This window comes from Symphalangus syndactylus, chromosome 10 (assembly GCF_028878055.3).
Source record: "Symphalangus syndactylus isolate Jambi chromosome 10, NHGRI_mSymSyn1-v2.1_pri, whole genome shotgun sequence".
In the NCBI taxonomy this organism is placed as follows: Eukaryota; Metazoa; Chordata; class Mammalia; order Primates; family Hylobatidae; genus Symphalangus; species Symphalangus syndactylus.
In genome coordinates, this window is record NC_072432.2 from 94,102,128 (window position 1) to 94,126,468 (window position 24,341).

General features: G+C 34.4%; 1 long non-coding RNA gene across 1 annotated transcript; it reads right to left on the reverse strand.

The window, feature by feature from the left end:
* Window positions 1–1,288: 1,288 nt before the first annotated feature.
* LOC129491182 (uncharacterized) lies at window positions 1,289–23,917 on the reverse strand. The gene is made up of 4 exons (XR_008660474.2): window positions 23,732–23,917; window positions 18,844–19,000; window positions 16,487–16,559; window positions 1,289–2,630 (listed from the first exon to the last, which is right to left on the reverse strand). It is a non-coding gene; the product is annotated as an uncharacterized lncRNA (long non-coding RNA).
* Between the last annotated feature and the right edge of the window lie 424 nt (window positions 23,918–24,341).

A 24,341-nucleotide genomic window follows, 5' to 3' on the forward strand; every position in this document is an offset into this window, starting at 1 on the left:
GTAGACTTACCATAAAGCTACAGTGAATAATCCAGATTGTATAGCATTAGTGGTAAGGTAGACAAGTGGATCAATAGAAGATATTAGAAAGTGAAACAGTACATTCATGTATATATAGTCAAAGTATATCAGTTAGGAAGTAGCAGACTTTTCAAAAAACAGGGGTAGGACAATTGAATATTTATAGTCAGAAAAGAAGAAAAATCTTTAATCCATCCTCACACATATAAAAATATTAATGTAAAATGATTTATAGATCTAAAAGTAAATCTTGAAATCATAAAAATTCTAGAAGACAGCATAGAATAAAATGATTGTGACTCTGTGTTAGGGGCAAAGAGTTAGTAGATATTCCACCAAAAGTATAATTCACAAAATAAAAAATAAATTCAACCTCATCAATATTAACAATTAGGCTGGGCGCAGTGGCTCACGCCTGTAATCCCAGCACTTTGAGAGGCTGAGGCAAGCAGATCACTCGAGGTCAGGAGTTCGAGACTAGCCTGGCCAACATGGTGAAACACTGTCTCTAATAAAAAAACAAAAATTAGCCAGGCGTGGTGGCACATGCCTGTAGTCCCAGCTACTCGGGAGGCTGAGGCAGGAGAATTGTTTGAACCCGGGAGGTGGAGGTTGCAGTGAGACGAGATCGTGCCACTGCACTCCAGCCTGGGAGATAGAGTGAGACTCCATCTCAAAGTAATAACAATAATAATAATAATAACAATTAAAGACACCGTAAGAAACATTAAAAAACAAACGACAGGATTAATTGCAAATATATTTACACATAATGAATCTAATAATGTGTATCCAGGCTATGTAAAAATTCTCAAAACTCTATAGTAAAAATTTTTCAGCCATAAAAAGTAATAAAAACCTGTCACATGCCACAATTTGGATGAACCTTGAAAACATGCTAAATGGAAAGAAGCCATACCAGAAATTATCATTATTGCATGAATTCATTTATACGAAATTTTCAGAATATACAGATCTAGGGAAACAGAGTAGATTGTCGGGTTGCCAGAGACGAGTGGAGGAAAAGATTAGGCATGGTTGTTAATAGGTATGTGATTTCTTTATGGATGAATGAAAATGTTCTGGAATAAAATAGTCATAATTGTTGTACAACAATTATGTAGTTATACTAAAAACCACTGACATATACACTTCAAAATGGTGAATTATATTTCATGTGACTTATATCTGAATGTTAAACATTATAGAATGAAACAAAGCTCATTAATAAGAAAACAAGCAACCGTATTTTAAAAAAATAGGCCAAGACTGTGAACAGATCCTTTTTAATAAAGATTTACACATAGTAAGTCACCATAGAAACAGTTTCTGAACATCACAAGTTAAAAAACACACAGAAATCCTAGTACACACACCAGTAAGAGTGACTACAATTTGAGACTAACCTTACCAAGTATTGTAAATGTCAAACAACTGGAAGTCTCATTTACTGCAGGTAGGAATGTAAAATCTGATAGTTGCTTTTGAACAAAAGTGTGGTAGTTTCTTAAGAAGTTAAATATAAACCTACCATTTGACTCTGTCATCTCATTTTTAGGTGTTTATCAAAATAAAACACGTATGTTTATACATGGACTTGTACGTAAATCTCATAGTAACATCATTAACATCATCTTTAATGACTCAAAAGTAGAAACAACCCAAATGTCCCAAATGTCCAATTGCCTAAATGTGAATGGATAAACAAATTGAGGTATATCTATAAAATACAGTATTTCTCAGCAGTTAAAAAGGCATTAAATAATGATATAGACATTAATATGGGTGAATGTTAAAATAGTTAAATGAATGAAAGAAATTAGGCAAACATACGATTTCACTTATATAAAATTCAGTCATGCATCGTGAGAGCAGATAAAGATTGCCAGAGAGGAATCCAGAGAGGTGAGGGCTGGAAGCAAGAGGTTATAAAAGGGCATGAGGAAAGCTTTGAGGATAATGCACATACTCATTATCTTCATTATGGTGGTGGTTTTACTGGTATACAAATAAATTATGTTTTACCAAATTGTACTTTGAGATATTAGCCCTTTATAGAATGTCAATTATACCTCCATAAAGTGTACAAACAAATTAATTTTTAAAAACGGAATCAAATAAACTGATGTAGTCTCTGGAGATATAACAGATAATTAATGTCAGAGTTCATGACATTTTAACCACAAACTATGTGTAAACCAACATTATAGGGTGCCAATTCTAAGATTTTCATTTTGGAAGTGAGGCTGCAGCAAAGAAAAGTAAAGCAATGTGCAGAAATATATGCAAGATAACTCATCTACAAAATAAAAGAGAAAGAATGGATCCCTAGTGATTTTGGTTCAATTATTGCCAAGCTAAACTCTGTTTCCTGATATTCTCTTTTTTCATTTGGCTTTCTATGGGTTCTTTTCATATTTTAAAACCAAACTATCCATCATTTGAATAGTCTTTTTATTCATTTATTTATTTTGTTTATAGGCACAGGTCTTTGCTATGTTGCCCAGGCTGGTCTCAAACTCCTAGTCTCAAGTGATCCTCTTGCCTCTGCCTCCCAACATGTTGGGATTACAGGTATGAGCCACCACACTTGACCTTTTCTTTCAAGCCTGGAGCAAAAACAAACAAACAAAATGCTTTGTTGGTGTTTCTATGAATTAGTAAGTAGGTAACTAAATTGGCAAATAACCTAGACTATTTTGACCAAGATTTTATTGACCAGTACCTTAGTTTGAGGTCCCTTTAGAAAGAGGCACTGAAGCAATAATTCAAGTAAAAATAATTCAGTTAGGAGGTGATCCTATACTTTTACTGATACACAGACACTCTAAACTAACAATAACAAAGGTGATATACTCAGGGCACTGATGTCATCTGCTATGCCCAAGTAAGGGAAACCAGGCAAAACATTACTGCTTACAGAATTTTCTTTAAGAAGAGTTATTTCCAGGTGGCAATGCTGCATTTTATACCTTCCCTTGTTTTCTTCCCTTATTTAACCTGGCTCCCTGTTGCCGATAAGAACCAAAGTATCTGTTGGCCTGAGGCACAGCAGGCACCTCATTAGCTAGCCCTCACCTACTTCACCAGTGTCATCTTCTACATGATTCTGCCATAGATAACACATTGAACTACTTGCAGTTCTGCAAAGACACCGTAGTTTTGCATAACAGTGTGAATTTAAACATGCAAACCAGCAACCTGAAATAGCTTTCCTCTGTGGTGACTGTTTACTTAATGTTTCAATATGCAACATAAATATACCAACTTTTACCTGAATTCTCCAAGTGTCTGTGTCCTCTGTGTCTCTGTGCATATTTCTGAGACAGCATTTATATTGCATTATATTGATTAATTCATTGCTCTATTCCAGTAGATCAGAAACTCCCTAGTGGCAGAGATGATCGTATTCATCTTAGCTCCAGTGGTTGGCACAATGTTGTGCAGATTGAAAATGCCCAGTAACTTTTATTGGATTGTTTATGATTTTAATAATTGAAAATAGCATCAATAAATTAGCTAAATAAGTGACAAGGCACTTAAAGAGTAGTATATTATGCAGCTTTTAAAAAGAATTGACTAGTGGTACATATACTGTTAGGCAAAGGTAACCAAAATATATAACAAAAGTTTAAACATAATGTTAAGTGAAAATAACAAGTTGCGGAATGCTATAGTGTGATCCAATTTTTGTAATATTTTGGTAAAATACAAACATATATATGTAGTATTCATAACTAAATACATATATTCTATGAAGTGTCTGGACAAATCATATAGTCATGCATGACTTGACAATGGGGATATATTCTGAGAAATGTGTCATTAGGATATTTTTTCTTTGTGCAAACATCGGGCAGTGTATTTACACAAACCGAGATAATGTAGCCTACTACACAGCTAGGCTATATAGTATAGCCCACTGTTCCTAGGGTATAAACCTGTACAGAATACTACTGTACTGAATACTGTAGGCAATTATAATACAATTGTAAGTATCTGTGTATCTACACATATCTAGTCATAGAAAAGATACAGTAAAAATACCAGATAAAAGATTAAAAATGATACATCTGTATAGCATGCTTACCATGAATGGAGCTTGCAGGACTGGAAGTTGCCCTGGGTGAGCCAATGATTGAGAGGTGAGAGAATGTAAAAGCCTAGGACATTGCACTACTGTAAACTTAATCAACACTGTACACATAGGATACACTAAGTTTATTAAAAAGTTTGTCTTTCTTCAATAATAAATTAATATTGGCTTATTGTAACTTTTTGCTTTATAGAGTTTTTATATTTCCAAACTTTTTGACTTTTCTGTAATAACACATAGCTTAAAACACAAACATATTGTACAGCTAGCTATATAAGAATATTTTTTCTTTATATTCTTATTCTATAAGTTTTTTCCTATTTTTATACTTTTTAATTCTATTTTTGCTTTTTAAACTATTCTGTTAAGAACTAAGACATACACACAAAAGTTGTACTAAGGCTACAAGGTGTCAGAAGCATTAATATCACCGTCTTCCACCTCCACATCTTGTCCTGAATGTCTTCAGGGGCAATAACACAAATGGAACTGTCATCTCCTATGATAACAAGACCCCCTAAAAGGACCTACCTGAGGATATTTTACAGTTAACATTTTTATAAGTAGGCATATACTCTAAAATAATAACAGATAGTATAGTAAATACATAAGCCATTATCTTAGTGATTTATTATCATTATCAAGTATAATGTAATGTACATAATTGCATGTGCCAGGCCTTTGTAACTGGCTATACAGTAGGTTTGTTTACAGTAACATCACCACAAATATGTAAATAATGCATTTCACTACAATATTATGATGACCAAGACCTCACTAGGTGATGGAAATTTTTCAGCTCCATTATAATCTTATGAGATCACCATAGTATATGCAAAATGTCATGTGGTATATGATCATATACAAAACTATTAACAATGGTAATGCCTGGAAGCTAGAATTATGAAGCACATACATTATGTTTACAACTCTATGTTGTTTTAATTTATATAATAATAAGGTAATTAGTTTTATAGGATAAAAATAACAATAATGATAAATATAGAGATAATTAGGTTTTATCGTAATAAAACCTAATTTAGAAATAGTAATGTGAGAATCCATATAATTCCATTTAAATCAGCCAAGAAACTTGAGTTCCATTTAATAGAGTGTCCTTGTAGATTAAAAAAGAGAGGTGGTGGGGAAAAGCATAATGAGATGCTATGAAGAAAATTGAAAGCATTTTGTATATTTTAAGCTGAGATAGAGAAGACTTGGTAAGGAACATAACCCGTCTTCAAATTCTTGAAGATTGTTTTATGGAAGAGGTCATAAATGTGTTGTGTTTTGCCCTTGGGGTTTTCCTAAGGTCAGTGTGTGAAACTTGTAGAGAGAGATTCAGATTTAGTGTAAAAAGAGACCTTTTGCGTGGTCATCATTCTACAAAGATAGAAAGAACAAGCTCCATGGTTTCCTCGTTTTCACAATGCCTGAAGTTATCCAAATACAATCTGGAAAAACACATGTCAGAAAAATTGAGCAGTAACTCCCAGTCTGGTTAGAAGGGAGAGTTAAATGCCCTATCTAGGCTCCCTTCCAGCCATGAGGTTATGATATTGTGAGATCAGAAGTTTCCAAAAGAGCTTTGTAATTTTTAGGACATGGAAAGCATTTCTATAAAGAAGTGATTCTTTTTATTAAATTTGGTTCACATTACACAGTTAAAAGCAAAATGAAAAGTCTGGAGACATAGTTCTGTTCCAAACTTTCTAATAAATTCATTCATTCATAAATTCAAAATTTATTGAGTGCCTCCTATGTGTCAGGAACTTCATGAGAAAAAAAATAGAGGAAAAAAAGGTATAGTCCAAGTAGTTTGTATCTGAATAGATGAGGAAAAATCTTAAGCAAAACTTACAATGCAATACTTGAATCAATAGAGGAACATAACACTGTTCAGTAGCAGCAGAAAGAAGAGGAAGAACCTTGTCAAGGAATGCCAAGAGATGTATGGGTAGGGGGGCATACAGAAGCATGCAAATGTGTGAACAAAGATGCAGATCTGAAAAAATGTAGATGGTTTACTATTACTAGAACTTAGAACATCTATATTTTAAGAATATGAGACTAAAAAGTCAAAGCCACATTAAAGAGTATTTTGAGTACCATTCTAAAAAAAAAAGCAGAGTTTTCTTTGAAGGTAATTGGAAGCCACAGGAAAGACTTTAATAACTAAAAAAAAAAAAAGAATACCAAGTACGTACTTTATAAAGCTTGCACCTGTGAGCTTCATGAAGGAAGAGACGGTGAAAATTTAGATAAGAAAAGGAAAGGCAGTTAATAAAATTTAATTGGCTTTTCAAAATGTGGCTAAAGAAATGGAGAGATAAGCAAAAGAAAGGAGGGCCAATAAGAAGGTAGAATCATCAGGATTTAGTGATTAATTGAATGTGGATATTGAAGGAAAAAGTAAAATTCACTAGGCCTACAGTGAGTCTGGTTTTTGAAACTGGGTAGATTATCCGAGACAAGGAATGCAGAAAGAGGAACTCTTTCTGGGAAAAATAAAAAATAAATACAAAACAATAAACAATAGCATCAACACAAAATCTTCTCCTGTTTGATGTTATTAAGAGGACTACATAAAAATGTCCTGGACACCCTGGAAGAGATGGACTGGAGCTGAATTACAAGATCTGAGCTAGAGACACATAACTGGAAGTCCTTATGAACATATATACTTGAAAAGCTTATTGATATGGATAATATTCCTGGAAAGGGGAGTAAAACAATAAGAGAAAGGAAAACTGACATCTTTACATCTCATATCTTTAAGAGAAAACAGCAAAGGTAAGAAAATAATTAACTGGTTAGATATCATGAGTGATCCTCCGATTTGAAAGCAACCTACAATGCTAGATAATTTTTAAATCATTTTTTTTTTTTTACTTTAAGTTCTGGGATACATGCGCAGAATGTGCAGGTTTGTTACATAGGTATATGTGTGCCATGGTGGTTTGCTTCACCTGTCAACCTGTCATCTAGGTTTTAAGCCCCACATGCATTAGGTATTTGTCCTAATCATTTCCCCCACCTTGCCCCCACCCCCCAACAGGCCCTGGTGTGTGATGTTACCTTCCCTGTGTCCATGTGTTCTCCTTGTTCAACTCTCACTTATGAGTGAGAACATGTGATGTTTGGTTTTCTGTTCCTGTGTTAGTTTGCTGAGAATGATGGTTTCCAGCTTCATCCATGTCCCTGAAAAGGATATGAACTCATTCTTTTTTATGGCTGCATAGTATTCCATAGTGTATATGTGCCATTTAATCTCATTTGCAATAGCTACAGATGAAAAAAAAAAAAACCTAGGAATAAACCTAACCCAAGAAGCGAAATGTATCTACAATAAAAACTATAAAACATTAATTCAGGAAACTGAAGAGGACACACAAAAACTGGAAAGATATTTCATGTTCATGAATTGGAAGATTCAATATTGTTAAAATGTCCATACTACTAAAGGCAATCTATAGATTCAATTCAATCCCTGTCAAAATACCAATGGCGTTCTTCACAGACATAAACAATCTTAAATTTTATATGGAACCACAAAAGACTCAGAATAACCAAAGCTGGGAAAAGAACAAAACGAGAGAAATCATATTACCTGGCTTCAAATTATAATACAGAGCTATCTATTATAACTAAAACAGCTTGGTACTGGCATAAAATACACACATAGACCAATGAAATAGAACAGAGATCCCAGAAACAAATCCATACATCTACAGTGAACTCATTTCTGACAAAATTGCCAGGAACATATACTGGAGAAAGAACAGTCTTTTCAATAAATGGTGCTGGGAAAACGGGACATCCACATTTAAAAGAATGAAGCTAGACCCCTATTTCTTACCATATACAAAAGTCAAATCAAAAATGGATTGAAGACTTAAATCTAAGACCTCAAACTATGAAATTATTACAAGAAAACAATGGGGAAAATATTCAAGACATTGGGCAAAAATTTCTTGAGCAATACCCACAAGCATAGGCAGCCAAAGAAAAAAAATGCATAAATGGGATCGCATTGAGTTAAAAAGCTTCTGCACAGCAAAGGAAACAAGCAACAAAGTGAAGAAGCCCCTTCTAACTCCCCCACCAAAAACTCCACCTCTCTTACCCTAACTGGCTCTAAGAATGCTGTCAATTAGGTCTTTACTCTCCAGACAAATGTGGAAATATGACAGCCTCAAATGAAAGACCTAAGATTCTGATATCAGAAGTTTGTCAAATGAAAGCTCAAGCCACATCATCCTACAATAAGGCTTATAGTCAACAGGCCTCAGAGGATTCCACTACTCTTAATAATGTGCAGACCACCACAAATGAGCACACATCTAGAGGAAACCTCTAACAAAAGATATAGAGATGAAAGAAAACGTGTAAGAACAAGCGCTTTGCAGGCTGTAGAGAGGATACATGGAAATAAAACTCTTTAATACAATTAGTATCCTTAAAGAAAAAAGGAAAGACGGCAAACCAAAAAGTAAGAACAGAGTGATATAAAAAGGAATACTTAAGGGAATAAAAAGATCTCAGTAATTAAAAATATAATAGCAGTAATGAAAAACTTTGGAGAAGTGCTAAAAGATAGAGTCAAGAAAAGGTTCCAGAAAGTAAAGCAAAAAATAATAAGTGTAAAAAGTATCAGAAAATGAATGCTGGAAGTATAACTTCCAGATAGAAGTTCTAAAAAGAGAGAACAGAGAAAACTGAGAGGAAGTAATCATTAAAATAATTTCAGAATAGTGCCCACAACTGAAGTTTATGAGTTTCCACATTAAAAGGATACTTTAATAACTAAATTTTAACGTTATTATAGGAAGTCAGTAAATGATACCTAAAACTGACCAATAATAAAAATGTATTATAGTCCTATTATTTAGAAATGCTGAGACAAATGCCAAAATAATCAGATAAAAGAACAAAAAAATTATTTCTCAGGATGAAGAAATAAAAGGAGAGAGGTTCTAATAATTGCATAGTTTGTAGAATCATTTGATTTTTTAATTCACACTTATTAATTAGATAAAAATAAAAACTAAAAATTATAAATAATCCTGAATAAATAGATTTAATGGTAGATTCAACCAATATGGATGAAAAAAAACTAATTACCTAGAAGATACATCTGAGGAAATTAATCAGAATGTAGCATAGAGGGATAAGGAGATAGAAAATATGAGAAAGAGGCTAAGAGACTGGGAGAACACGTCGGGAGGCCTAGTATGTAACTAATTGGAGTCCCAGAAGGAGAGAGAGAGAGCGATAGTAAAAGGGAGACAATACTTAAAGGAGTAATGACGGAGTTTTCAAGGGCTGATGGAAGACTTCAATGCCCACCCTTAGAAATCCCAAAAGAAAGGTCAAAGATAAACCAGAAGGTGAGGATGTCATGGAATCTAAAGGAGTACAAATATTCTATGATAAGAGCTGGATCCACATTTCTGGTTATTTTTCTATCCTGTCATCAATTGTTGACTAAAATATATAAACCTACTTGCTTATACATTTAAAGAATGTATTTGCCATGTACAAAATATTTCAATTATGGCAAATCGGATACACATGTGTAGACACATATCATGTAAACTATTTAGGAGGGCTCTTTACTAGTCAACTCAACCAATGTGATCAAACTAATTTGTAAGTATAGACTTTGTCTCATAACTAAATAGAAAATCATTTTCGCTTAGACAGTCTCCCTAGGAAATGTGGCCTGAGACACAAAGGTAAAGTAGCTCGAAACATATGCAAGTGTTGTCTCTATAATGCCACAAACAACTGAAGATAGAATGAAAGCATCAGGGAATCAGTTCTCTGTTTTGCTTACATGATAAAACCCAGTCTAACTGATTCAAAATATTCAATTAGTTATTTTGGCATTATGTAGACAAAACCTTGGTTATCTAATTAGGGAGTTCATTTCCTGTTCCTTTTCCTTAGCAACCTGGTTTCCATCTGTTTATTACCCAATCATTATTAGTTTCTACTTGGATGACCAGGTATAATTTAGGCAGTATAAGTATCATTTCAAAATGGTTAACCCTGCATCACACTGTAATAAAATTCTTTTGCTCTTAAAATTTTATATGATTTTAAAAGTTAGTGAGCATGCGAATTGGGGTTTCATGAAAGGCACAGGCAACAAAGAAACATTTTTTAAATGGATTTATTTCTTTGTTAATTTAAGACATTTCTCTAGTGGCAGCCACATGTAAATAAAGCATTGCCTTAATTGACAAAAAATTGACAAAAAAATTTCTTCTAGAAACTAGTACAAACTGTGGAGAAGTGCAAAACATGCGAATATCTGTACTGATGTGTTTATGGAAAGGTAGAAGTAGAGTGAAGACAGGAAGTGGCAATAAGACCAGTGAACAAGTGACAAGGCTTTCTTGGAAAGAGCTTGGTAATTAAACACATGAACACTGTTCCCTGGCAGTATGTTAGTTTAGCTAAAGCTAACTTAGAGGACATTCTACAGAGTACAAGAGCTCATATGGAGCCTTTATTTAACAACTTTCAGATCATCACATCTAGGTTATAAAATACTAGCATCTTCACTTACAAGAGAGTATCATGATCAACTTTGTCTTGTAAATGTTCTTCCTGGCTGACTTACTTATTGACTTAGGTAATGCAAATATTTCCTGTGATATTTTTAGCATTAAAGGGGTCCTTTCATAGCTAAAATTTTAACTTTTAGTATAGGAAGTAAATGATACCTAAAATTGACCAATAGTAAAAATGTATTATAGTTCCATTATTTAGAAATGCAGAAACAAATGCCAAAATAGTCAGATAAAACATAATTACATATTATTTATTTTGGGTTTTGCCTTTCTTTTTAGTTGCTGAAAGAAACACAATTTCCTTCTGCTGTCTCTTTGCGTATTTCTTATTCTTCAAATAAACATTTTACGTGTGAATGGAAGCAGAAAATTACCTTTTTTTTTTTTTTTGCCTCAGCTATGTTCTTCCATGACACAGAATTGTTGAATATATAGCTCTAAAGCTAAAAGTAAGAAAGACAGCATTCTGTCTGGTGAAAACTGTGTTGTATACCCTGAGGAAATGATAATAGGCAGTTGAAATAAACATTGATAATGAATTTTGCTATTTATCTTTGTTTTGTTTTGGTCCAAATCAATGAAGACAAAGAGTCAAGATAGTGAGCAGTGGGTCTTGGCCGATTTTATTGAAAATCTAATTAAAAGATTCTTCTCATCTAAGATTACATTGGAATTCTAAACACAAAAGATGCTGCCACTAGTTAGAACAAACATAATTCAGGCCGGGCACGGTGGCTCACGCTTGTAATCCCAGCACTTTGGGAGGCCGAGGCGGACGGATCACGAGGTCAGGAGATCGAGACCACGGTGAAACCCCGTCTCTACTAAAAATACAAAAAATTAGCCGGGCGTGGTGGCGGGCGCCTGTAGTCCCAGCTACTCGGAGAGGCTGAGGCAGGAGAATGGCGTGAACCCGGGAGGCGGAGCTTGCAGTGAGCCGAGATTGCGCCACTGCACTCCAGCCTGGGCGACAGAGCGAGACTCCGTCTCAAAAAAAAAAAAAAAAAAAGAACAAACATAATTCAAAACACTCCTAAGAAAAGAAGTGGTGTTTAATTGCTTGTCAATAGGCTATTGTTTAATGTTATTCACCTCAGATCAAACTTGCTGAAAGACAAATGTTCATGCTTTTATTAGCTGTATTCTGTGAGATGACATTCAAATAACCTAAAGACTAATAAATCAAAGTGTAGGAATTAGAACCACAATATTTATTCTTTCTGGGTATCCGTGATATACAAATGATTGCTTTGTGTTAAAATTCTCAATAAATAAAGTAATATTGCTTGAAGGCATGAAATTAACTTTGCCATTACTCTGAACACGCCACCATTTTTTAGTACTCTTTCTGTATGTGGAAAATTGGAAACCCTCTTTACTCTCATAATTTCCAGTGTTTATACATGTGCCTGTCAAACAAACCCTCCCTTTTAAACAGAGTTTATTCTTCATTTAATTTTGCATTCTCTTTCAAAACCAAGGGTTAACACAAAGCAATTACTTCCTAATGTATAGAGACTGGGTGAGTGAGTTAATGAATGTATATAGATAGGTGGAAATTTTGGAGGTTTGCCTCTCAGTGTCAGAAAGTCAGATTAGGCAGACCAGCATCTTTCCTTGGCCTCTGATATAGCATCTCACTTTAATTCTTATTTTCCCTTTTGTTTTGATGCTCCTTTGCCTCCTAATTTCTTCAGGCAAACAAGATTTTATGAAGCACCTTTTCATTGCAAATCAGTTCAGGTATATGCTAATTGTACTCATGGTTTGTTCATTCAATAAGCTTCCTGTTCAGTATGGAAGATAAGAAAATACAAATAAGAATAAATTTAAAAGTTATATCCTAAGAGTAAAGCAAATGAGGTTCTATGGCAACCTCCATTCTTCTAATGACACCATTAATTTATCACATTTCCTTCATCCTAAAACAGTATTGATTTTCAAGGCATAGCATCAAATTGAGAATAGCATTTTGAGGAAAGACATTATATTAAAATGTACATATCTAAAAACTACTTAACAGTAACATTCATTTATCCATAAAATTGCATGTCACTTTATTCATCAGTATCAGCATCTAAGCCATGACACAGTCTGAGTCTAAAAATTCTTCTGATAAATTTTGACCATCAGTGGGTAAGCATATCATCATAGTGAGCAACAGTGCTCATGATCGTAATTTCTTAACATTTTTAGGAGCAACAGTATAATTTAGAAACAAGTCAGGTAATTCTAGAGTTTTTTTCTCCATTTACAATTTCGTTAAATTCTAGTTAACTTGTTTGTGTTTATGGCTGAAGTGATAGTCCCCCAGGACTCAAAAATTGGTCAGAGTTTTTATCTAGTTTTGAAAAATCTACAGTGAATTCCAAAAACTTTGGCAATACTACGACCTTCATTATGCTAGATGGCAAAAAACAGGCGATCATCTAGGTTCACAGTAACTTCTAGTTCTAACGCTCGTTAAGGGGGTTATCTTTCTGTGGACATTTTAAATGACAAATGCAGATCCAAATATAAAATTCAACCACTACTGATGGTACTAAGGCAAATAACCCTTCTCAAATAGCAGCCTGATGAAACAGAAGTCAGATGAATATACCTTTAATTCTTGACCACGTTACCATAAGCTCAGAAATGACAAGTATAATTTATTTCATGCACAGAAGATTTTTTGACATCGATGTTTACCAATTTCAGAAACACTGACATTAAAAGTAAGTTGAATTTCTTAGAATTGAATTTCTTAGAATATTTCTGTTTGAATGTGACCCATAACTTCTGATAATTTAATAAAAAGACATTCCCTATTTTTATTTGTGCCTAACATGCTGGGCACTTTACACTCTATTAATGTACTCAAGATGTTGCCATATTCTGGCCAGTAGTGTTGCACCTCTAATTTCTACTGTTAGTACATGTATAGATCCCCTAGGTAAAATCACTAGAAATATAATAGACCTCTTAGGGCAGTGAGGGAGGCTTAGTCTGAGTTGCTTGTTGTTCATATAAATCAGAAATGTACAAAATCAAGTAGAAGTGTAAAGTACCCAATCAACTAAACTTTGTGTCACTGATATCAACTTTCCAATCTACCTTAAGTTTAAGTATAAAAGAAGGAAATAAAAGATAAATCAAACATAGGTACACAGGGGCTGGGGATGCCACTAAAAAACAAACGAATCAACAAAAAACAGTATTACAGGGGAAATTCAGTCCCAGAGGAAGATGATAAATCTAAATTCACATTTGTTGTTTGTGGGTAACAAAATAATATCCGAGGTAAAAATTTACATTGGTCATTTGGAAATGGTATAAGTTCTGCAATTAAAGAAGTGAACTGTTGGTAACCGTTTGGAATACAGTCAGTAATTGAAGCCCCAAAGAATTAATTGCTATTAAGAAACAATGATAAAAATAAATTAGAACTTGTGTTCAAACTTAATATTTTAATGTAACCATCGACTTCTATAACATACATAATATTCCTTGAATGTGGCTAATATGATGAGGTCCACTCAATCCTATATTGGGAAACTTGGATGACACTGGAGTGAGTTTCTAATACCCTGGCATTGCTCTGAACTGCCAGTTCCTAACCTACCTTAAATCCTACAATTTTTTCCTCATCTCTACAGATTCTTACCACAGGGTTTCTCCCCCCAACCCCATTTATGGCCTTGTTTCTGCCTTCAGACTGTAGGATGGATTCACTCCTATGTTCTGGCTTTCCATGACATCTATACCTTATCATTATTTTGTCTATAGCTGTACAGTCTTCTGCAGCCCTAGGTGAAGATGTGCACATGAGGAACAATCTCAGGATTCTGTGTCTCATTGCAGCCCTCCCTGAGTGTTGTGCTCTTCTGTTTTAGAATGGATCCCTCTAATGAGACCCACATCTATTTACTTTTTAGGAGACCACTAGTTTCGACAAAGAATAAAAAAGGATTGAGCATTAAAAACAAAGAGCATGTTTCTTGAGGGGAGCTCTAAAAGCAGACTAAAAGAGCAAATTTAAATATAATAGGAAAATCCAGCCGGGCGCGGTGGCTCACGCTTGTAATCCCAGCACTTTGGGAGGCTGAGGTGGGCGGATCACGAGGTCAGGAGATCGAGACCACGGTGAAACCCTGTCTCTACTAAAAAATACAAAAAATTAGCCGGGCGTGGTGGCGGGCGCCTGTAGTCCCAGCTACTCGGAGAGGCTGAGGCAGGAGAATGGCGTGAACCCGGGAGGTGGAACTTGTAGTGAGCCGAGATTGCGCCACTGCACTCCAGCCTGGGTGACAGAGCGAGACTCCGTCTCAAAAAAATAAAAAATAAAAAATAAAAATAAATAAATATAATAGGAAAATCCATAGGATAAAAATAAGTTGTTCTTTAAATTTTATGTTTGCTCAATAGTTTCTAAAGTACAATAGCTCTCTATTCATCAGTAAAGACTAACTTCTCCAAATTCTAAAAGCATAAAAAGTGCCAGACTATGAAAGATCTATTCAATTAACTCACAGGTACACCATCTGCCACCATCAAATTTACAAAAGGCATAAACTCCACAAAACAATTTATAACAATTTGGCTGGGCGCGGTGGCTCACGCCTATAATCCCAGCACTTTGGGAGGCCGAGGCAGGTGGATCATGAGGTCTGGGGTTTGAAACTCAACCTGACCAACATGGTGAAACCCTGTCTCTACTAAAAATACAATTAGCTGGGCTTGGAGGCAGGTGCCTGTAATCCCAGCTACTCAGCAGGCTGAGGCAGGAGAGTTGCTTGAACCCGGGAGGCGGAGGTTGCAATGAGCCGAAATCATGCCACTGCACTCCAGCCTGAGCAACAGAGTGAGACTCTGTCTCAAAAAAAAAAAAAACAAAAAAAAAATTTATAACAATTTATGACAAAATCTTAAATCATGCATTTAAAAAATAAAATTTATATTTAAGTATGGATACATACAAACATATATTAATATGACTATATATTAACCTAGTATGCACAAATAAATAAAACAACTACATGTTAACAATTATAAAAAGTATTTTCTTACAGAGCAAATCTTATGCAAATTTTGCAATAATTTAACTGTTAAAATTTCAAATTATTAGAACAAAACAGCTTTCTTTTTTTCTAAAAACTTTTTTTTTTTGAAACTTCCAGCATAAGTAATAATCAACCCCAACAGTTTTCAAACAATACTTTTGTTTGAGTCCTGGGCTTCCAAGTTGAAAATGGCAAAATAAATCTCCAGTAAATAAAATTATCTTCCTTTTTTGAAACCTTTATATTACAAATGCTACTTGCACAATATTAATGTTAATAATCATAGATTTTAATTTCATTAAAAATGATATTTGTAAAAAATGCAAATTTGTGTTAAGAAAGGTTAATCTGGATCATATTTGGGGCAAGATTAACAAAAATAAGGTTGAATATTTTGCTCTGACCTCAAATCCATCCCACAAGATGTAAAATGAATTTGAAATAAAATCAGGCGGTTTTCACAGGCTCAGAGAAACTGAATTCTGCAACTAGTATTACCTACCACTAGTGGCCAAGAGTTCAGATGGATCCTAAAGTTAAACATGGCTTATGCTGAGCTATTAGTGCCAGCTACCAGACAACTGAATATTCTGAGAATAATCAGCCATTTGTTGAGAACCTTGGGCACGTACCTGTGGCTTCAGGAGGTAAAAGAGAAATACATATTTCCAAATATCATCTCATAATTATTTAGCAGCAGGCCTGGAATCACTTGATTACCTCTTAATTGAGTAAAGTGTTCTTACCAAAATGATCACAGGTCAAAATAGGAAGGCATCTACCATCCTTCTTTTCTCAGATTTGTTTCCCATCATATACCTGGAAAATCCAAAAATAGAATGTGGAATTTTGCTGCATTTTAAACCAATAGATTAATAACTGGTTATTATAGGTTGGAAGGTTGGAAAAGGGAGAAATATATATCTATATATATATATATATTCACTTGAATGCTCTTGAACTCAAGTCTCAGAGGAAAGAGGCCCATCATGAAGTAGAAAGGGAAGTGAAATTTCATTCATTTGAACAGATCAAGTGGATTATAAAGATACGTGTTGGAAATAGATCTACAGGAGTAGTTGAGATTTTAGCAGGCTAAGAAGAATGAAATGGCATGTTTATCAGGGGGAATAACAGAGGTAAAGAGGCTATGTTTAAGAAATAGACATCGAGATGCAGGAGGGTAACAATAGCTCTCTTTGATGTTTGAGAATTGGGTGCCAGGCACAGCCAATAGTATACACTAGTAGATCTAATGACTGTGGTCCAATATTCCAATAAAGTTATGGGAATAGCAGTATTAAATTATCACCATTTTATTGATGAAGACATTAAGGTACAAAGTGTTCATATAACTTACCTTCAACAACACAGTTAACAAGTATGAGAGTTAGGATTATGAACTGAGGTGGAGCAACTGTCAAGCCGATATTCCAGATCACTATGCCATACTATATATTGAGGAAATAGGAGAGTGTGAACTGGTTAAGTAGGTTAAGGCTATGTCGTGGGGACCTTGCCTGCCTCCTAGACTAAAGAATTTGTTTAGGTATGTCTCCTATTGTGTGAGTTTATGTAATATGAATTAGAGAGAACATGATTGAATAATTAAGGGAAAAGATTGTCACTCTCCAGCAGCTGTTGGAAATAATGTTATTGTGACTGGGAAGAAGCACCTTGCTCGGTGGAAAAATGCTGTTGAGTAAACAGAGTAGGAACCCACACCTGCTTGGTTTGCAATAAATGGATGCTCAGCTGGTGTTCTTTCTTCTATTTCCTGCTGGAAGTTGTAAACAATACTAGAATTCATTTTGACAGTACAAAGTTTATTGATTCTTGTCTGATCTTACATGCTCTTCAGTATCTTCCCAGGGATGTTTTGGTTTATCTTTATTGGTTTTGTTTAGTATTTGTCGCTTTCATAGAATACTGCCATACCTAGTTTAATAATAATTTCATCAAAGAAATTTTTCAATAAAATATAATTTGGTTATTGTGGTTATTTGGTTATTTGGTTATTACTCCTTTCCTCACACTCTCTTAACACATACATATTGAAACAATTGGTTTTATAATACAATTTTGGAAAATGTGAATTTTATTAGTAATATTGCTGTCATTAATAGCAAAAAAAAAGATTTAACTTAAAACTCAGTATGCAATGGGGAAGCATTAATGGTTTCCGAGAAGATAAACGTTATACAAAGAATCATGAATTAGATCGATAGATACTGGGTAGATGGTTTGCAGTAAGGGAGACAGAAAAAACAGGAGAAAATAAAGATGAGTCAAAGATGACTGCATTTCAAACCCATGTGTCTGAGAGAATAGTAGTAACATTAATAACCTCAGCCAAAAAGACATAAGGACAAATGTAATAAAACAACAGTCTCAACTGATCATGTTTTGGAAATACACATTTTATAGGCATAATTCCCCTGTCATGAAATTTAGTTATCTGTAACAAATACAAATGTCACATTAAAATCATTTGTTTCCCCAAAGGCACACATCCCTGCATAAGATGTTGCTTATAAGAAACAATTAAAATCAATCCCTTAATAATTTATATTTTTCCACATATACCCCAATTCCTCTGTGTTTTTGAAAAGGCTGCACCTTTTCAAAGGTGAATAGACAATTATGTGCAATGCCTATTATAAGTGCTTCCTGGTTAAACTAACATACTGCTTGCTGAGTTACCATGGAATTTAACTCTTAGTAATAGAGCATAAAAGCACGGCTAAAATTGAATTTAAAACCCATATACTTATTAGGAGTCTCTTTATTTCTTCTACTGTTAGTAGTCTCCACGAATATATTTTCAATAATCAAAATTATAATTCATTCATCAGCTGGAGGTCAGATATCAATTCTAAATCATTTTCTCACAAGCTCGGGCCTTTGAAAATTAAAATTAATTATCCAGTTACAATAGCAACAAATCAAAGTTAAATTCTTACATTATCACAAGGGGACCTTTATCATAAGATCTAATTATTGATCTATTTTCTAACACAAAGAAGCATACCTAGTTATGTATAAATGTGCTTTTGATAGTTTTTCAGTGGAATTGACAAATTATGGATTAGTCTCACCTCACCTTCCTTAGATCAGCAAATATTTGGAAATCCTCCAAATGCATTAATTGATTGGAACATGTCTGATTAGTCTGACATTATCTCTTGACAAATGCCTTCATTCTCTTCTGAATCAGCATGATATACACAACTTCAGTTTGTCTCTGTAGCAGACATTTCCTGTGAGGCGCAAACAGATTGCAGCATGAATACATTGTCTAAATTTATTTTGAATTCTTCACCAAAAATTTTAAATCTTAACAAAATATTACATTTGGTAAGGTTCATTTCATCATTTTCCAAAGCAGGAGTAAATTGAATTCTTCTTATATACCTCAACCAAAAGGTTACAAATTGAAAGGATTTAATAAAATTTTAATAAGTATTCTGAATAGATAAATGTGTGGGTAGTTTTCAATATGAACACAAATATTTCATTGAACAATTGACAATTCAACAACCATGTTCATGCTTATTAATTGTTTTCACAGTTCTTTCTGCTATATCCAAATTGTTATTTGTGTTGGGAAAGTAAATGCTTAAACATATAAACATATTCCTTCCTTCTTTTCTATGAATACACCTGCCATAAAAAATTATGTTTTTTTCTGTGGTTTCATCTAAGTTTATATAAGAGATCTAAAGGAATATAGCAATATCACATACCTCACAATTAAGGTGGCTCTTTTTCTGAAGACGAAAAAGCTGGTGGGAGGGATAGGGAAAAGAGTAATGCACTTGGAAATACCATACCAAAAGATAGCTTAAGGATGGCCTTTACTAGAAAATATGAGTCTGCCATGATAAGAAGTTGGAGTGGCCCTGGGGCGCTATCTGTCCATTGTAGACAAACAGAGCTAATCTGATAAAGGGCTTTTGAAGCGAAGTGACCCTGGAACATTTGTTGCCTGTGTGACAAAGCTGACTAGTCTGGTCCTCTGGGTCACCACTAAGCCTACTCTCAGAAACAACACCTGATAAATGCACTCATCTACCTGTTATGCCTCTTTCCCTTAAACAAAACTTTACCCTATAAAACAATGATTTTTTTTCCTACCTTGGATGCATATTAAATGCCTAGGAAGCTTTTAATACATGCCTTGGTCTCTGACTTATTCAAGACCCATAAAATCAGGATGTGGGTTGGAGCAGAATTTGTTTTGTAAGGGATCTCCGTGGTTGAGAATCAATGCCTTAAGTGATCAGGCTACGTGCATCCTCTTCTACTAGTCACAATTACTTTTCCAGAGCTCAATTCTGCTCCAGGTGAAAGCCCATGACCAACTCAAATCACATGCTGCCTGAAGCCCACATCGTAAACTCCCCACACCTATCATTGAGTAATGTTAGTAAGATACTGAGGCTGATGGTTGTGCGTTAGATACATGCATGCTAAAATCAATCCAGAAAGGAGAATTTAGGAGAAAAATTAAAACATAGTCACAGCATAGGAGGACTGGAAATAAGTCATTCTGAAACAAAGAAAGCAAACAAATGCTAGAGAGTTCATGTATAATGTCATACATCAGAAATAAGCCTTATTAAGGCAGTATACTATACAGAGTGTAGAAACCAAAATCTTTACCCAGTCGTCAATAGGGATCCCTCCATCTATAACGATACCTGAAGAGGCTATATAATGCAAGACTTTATAAGAAGAGAGATTAATTGACAGTTACTGAGTGTGTTCAATGACATAAGAATAATAGAGTTTGCACATGTGCAATATAAATTTACTATTAACTGTCATTTTTAATTCTCTAACTAAAACACTCACAAAAACCTTTAACCCCATGAAAGTAAAGCAGTGGCTTCTCATGGGCCAACACTTGTAGGTAGATTAAAAATGGCAATTTCGAGTATATAGCCAAGGAGGATTGTTGAGTCATGCTTGAGATTAGCAGGAAAGAAATGCCCTGTTCAAATAGCAGCTCCTGCAGTGGGTGCAGGGGCATGTATGCTGGCAACCTCACCTGCCTTAGCAGTGTTCCTTGTCTGCTCCTTCTGTATCATCTTCTCTTTACCCTCTTATCTGGTTCTACTTAAATTGCTGATCTTTTTCTGTATTCAAGAGTTTTAACACTCCAACACTCTCTGACTAGGAGCAGGTAATTACTCACAGCTGAGTTTTTATAATAATTACAAAAATTAGTTTCCTCTTCTTATTGCTAAAAGTTTTCATGTGTGTCCTTAATGAATGACTTTTTTGCAGGGAATGGTGGAGAAAGAGGGGGTTGTCTTCCAAGGATCTCTATTCTTAAAAGACCTGAAGAGTTTCTCTTTCTCTTTTTTAAAAAATATGTTCTGGAAAATGCCTGTCACCAATAACATATTTTCCAGAAATAGCCTTGTTTTATTTCTGTATAATGCTGTCTTTCTCTCTTTCTCAATCTCTACTTGGAGCTGACCTGCTGTGGTGGGAAGGGATTTCTATTCTGCTTTGGGTCTGAGTGGGAAAAAGCAACCTCCATTTCACGTCTAAGTGAAAAACACGCCTCCACTAGAAGCCAGGGACCCTGTGTGGCTTTATGTCTGAAGCAAAAAAGAACTTCACTTTTGATACTTTCATAACCACTTTTTCTTAGAATAAAGTAAAATTATTGTGGGAATCATGACCTAAATTCCTCCAACATGTTTATTCAGCTATTTCTTAAGTAATAGTTACTTTCATACAACATAATTTCTTGTCTGCATTAGCATATTTCTCAGACCCACACATAAAATGAGATGGAAAGCTTGATTAAAAACATAATAGAATGGATGAATTTCAGAAAATGTCTGTAAATTCACCATATAACCGAAAATGAAAACCAGGGCACAATACTTGGTATTTAAGTATTCTATATCCTGTTTCCTATAGAATTTTTTTACTAATGTTTTTAGACTCATACAAATATACTGTCCAAGTAAAGAATTCCAAGTCTTCCATATTCTGGATAAAACTTAGAAGAGTTTTAAATAAATTAGTGATGTAGAATGAAGTCTCTCTTGATTAATCAAGATGCTACAATGATGGAAATATATTAAGGATCTGAACTTGTTAAGAAAATAGACAAAACTGTGACAATATTTATCAAGTGAAAAAGATACAATAGGCCAAATGAAATAGAGTTAGCAACAAGAAAAGAGTTCATGTATATAAACTGAGTAGAGTTTGTTTTCTTGTTTTGTTTGTTTGTTCGTTGTTTTAAGACAGAGTTTCACTCTCATTGCCTAGGCTGGAGTGCAATGGTGGGATCTCGGCTCACCACAACCTCCGCCTCCCGGGTTCAAGCAATTCTCCTGCCTCAGCCTCCACAGTAGCTGGGATTACAGACATGCGCCACCACGCCCGGCTAATTTTGTATTTTTAGTAGAGACAGAGTTTCTCCGTGTTGGTCAAGCTGGTCTTGAACTCCTGACCTCAGGTGATCTGCATGCCTTGGCCTCCCGAAGTGCTGGGATTAAAGGCATGAGCTACCACGCCTGGCCTGAGTAGAGTTATTTTTGTTTTTGTTTTTAAAGAATTCTAAAGTAGTAGAAAGAGCAACTTTATGACAATTTTTAATTAAAGAGATCATAGCCTGGTAAATTATAACTGTCAACACAGACACAAGAAGAAAGAGAAAAAATCTGAATTAATCCAGAACAATTTAAATTTGCTAAACATTTATTTCTCATGAATTTCTATTTAACAGAAGGCATCATTAGGAACATAAAAATACAAGCCATAGAAAACAAAAGTCAAAAGGCAAGCCACACAATAGAAGATATTTGTATAAATATATCCATAAAGATCACAAACTGAACCTATACATGTGTGTATGTATATGTATTTGCGTGTGTATGTGTAGATGATATTCTTACAATTCTTTGACAAAGAAAAAAATAATAGAAAAATAGGAAAAATACTTGAACAAGAAATTCACAAGAAGATATCTACATGTTCAATAAACATATAAAAATATATTCAATTTCACTAGTGATAAGGAAAATGCAAGTTAAAACCTCAATGTGATACCACTATGCATTCACTGAGATGGCTAAGATTAAACGACTGACAACACTAAGTATCAACAAAAATGTGAAGCAACTGGAGCTAATTTCCTGCTGGTGGGATTGTAAATTTGTTTGACTGCTAGGGAAAACTGGCAGTGTGCACTAAAGCTCCCATATGCCCTCCCTATGATTCAACAATTCTACTTCTAGACATATGCCCAAGTGTTTGTGTGTGTATTTGAATGTATGTATACAAAAATACTAAAAGGAAGTTCATAGTGGACTACTTGTAAGAAAAAAACACTGAAACAATCCAAATATTCATTAACAATAACATAAATGAAGAAAGTATAATATATTCACATGAGAGAATACTATAAAATAACGAGAATGAATGTATACTCATTCGTGCAGTTACAAATATGAGCCTCATAAATGTAATATTGAGCAAAAGAAGCCAAACACAGAACAGCACACACTGTGTGATTTCACTATTATAGAGTTCAAACTAATCTATACAGTTTTAAAGGAAATTTTTGCTCAACTTTGAGCACGCACGCGCAATTGTGTATCCTGAACAACTTATGCTCTGGAATTTTACACAACCCAGTCTTGATTTGATTAAAACCAGGCTTTCAGTTAGCAGTGAAGTGAACCTTGATAGTGGCCTCTCACAAGGAAGAATCTACCATCCACCTTATAAACCAGACAGAGACCTGAACTCAAAAAGCTGCCTAATTTTATAATATTTCTCCTTTTTTGATCTACATCAAGCTCTTTCAATTTCTAAATAAAGAGAAACTGAACTTGTACTTGAACAATGCCTTGCCAGGCATGCAAATAAATTCAGCCTCATTTTACATTGTTATTTATTAGCCTTTATCTCTTTTTGCTTAAGAAGTTGGTAGACGTTAGGATACTGGAGGCACTTACAAGGAACAGACATAAGCATACATAAGGTGTGCTTGTGGGGTGCCATTCTTTCTTGATTTGTGGTAATGACATAGCTGTGTTACTTCTGTGAAAGTTTACTGAGATCTGCCTTTATGATTTTATAGTGTAAATTGCAACGAAATTCACTGGAAGAAAGACAAAAAATATGTAGCCATTAAAAATATTTCAAACAAAACAAAAAACCACAATAAAGTGAAACAAACAAACAAAAGCCCCCCAAAAGCACATTAGGCTAAGATGATTTTACAGGCAAGTTCTACTAAACAGATAGGTCCTAACCTTGTTCTAGAGAACAGAGAGATAAATATTGTGCCCCTGCTCAATTTTTTTGTTTTGGTTAATATAACCTTGATAGCAAAAACTAGACTGTACAAGAAAAGAAAATTATAGGCCAATCTTACATATGAATATGACTCCAAAACCCTTTTTATAAATCAAAATTTAGAAAAGAAACGAGCAAACAAGGAACACAGATGTATTAGAGAAATAAAACAAATGGTAAATAAAATTCAGGTAGCCCCAAATCAGTACATTTTATAGACAGGCCCTGTGTAAAGCTTCATATAATTTAGATTTTCAAGCTGGTAAT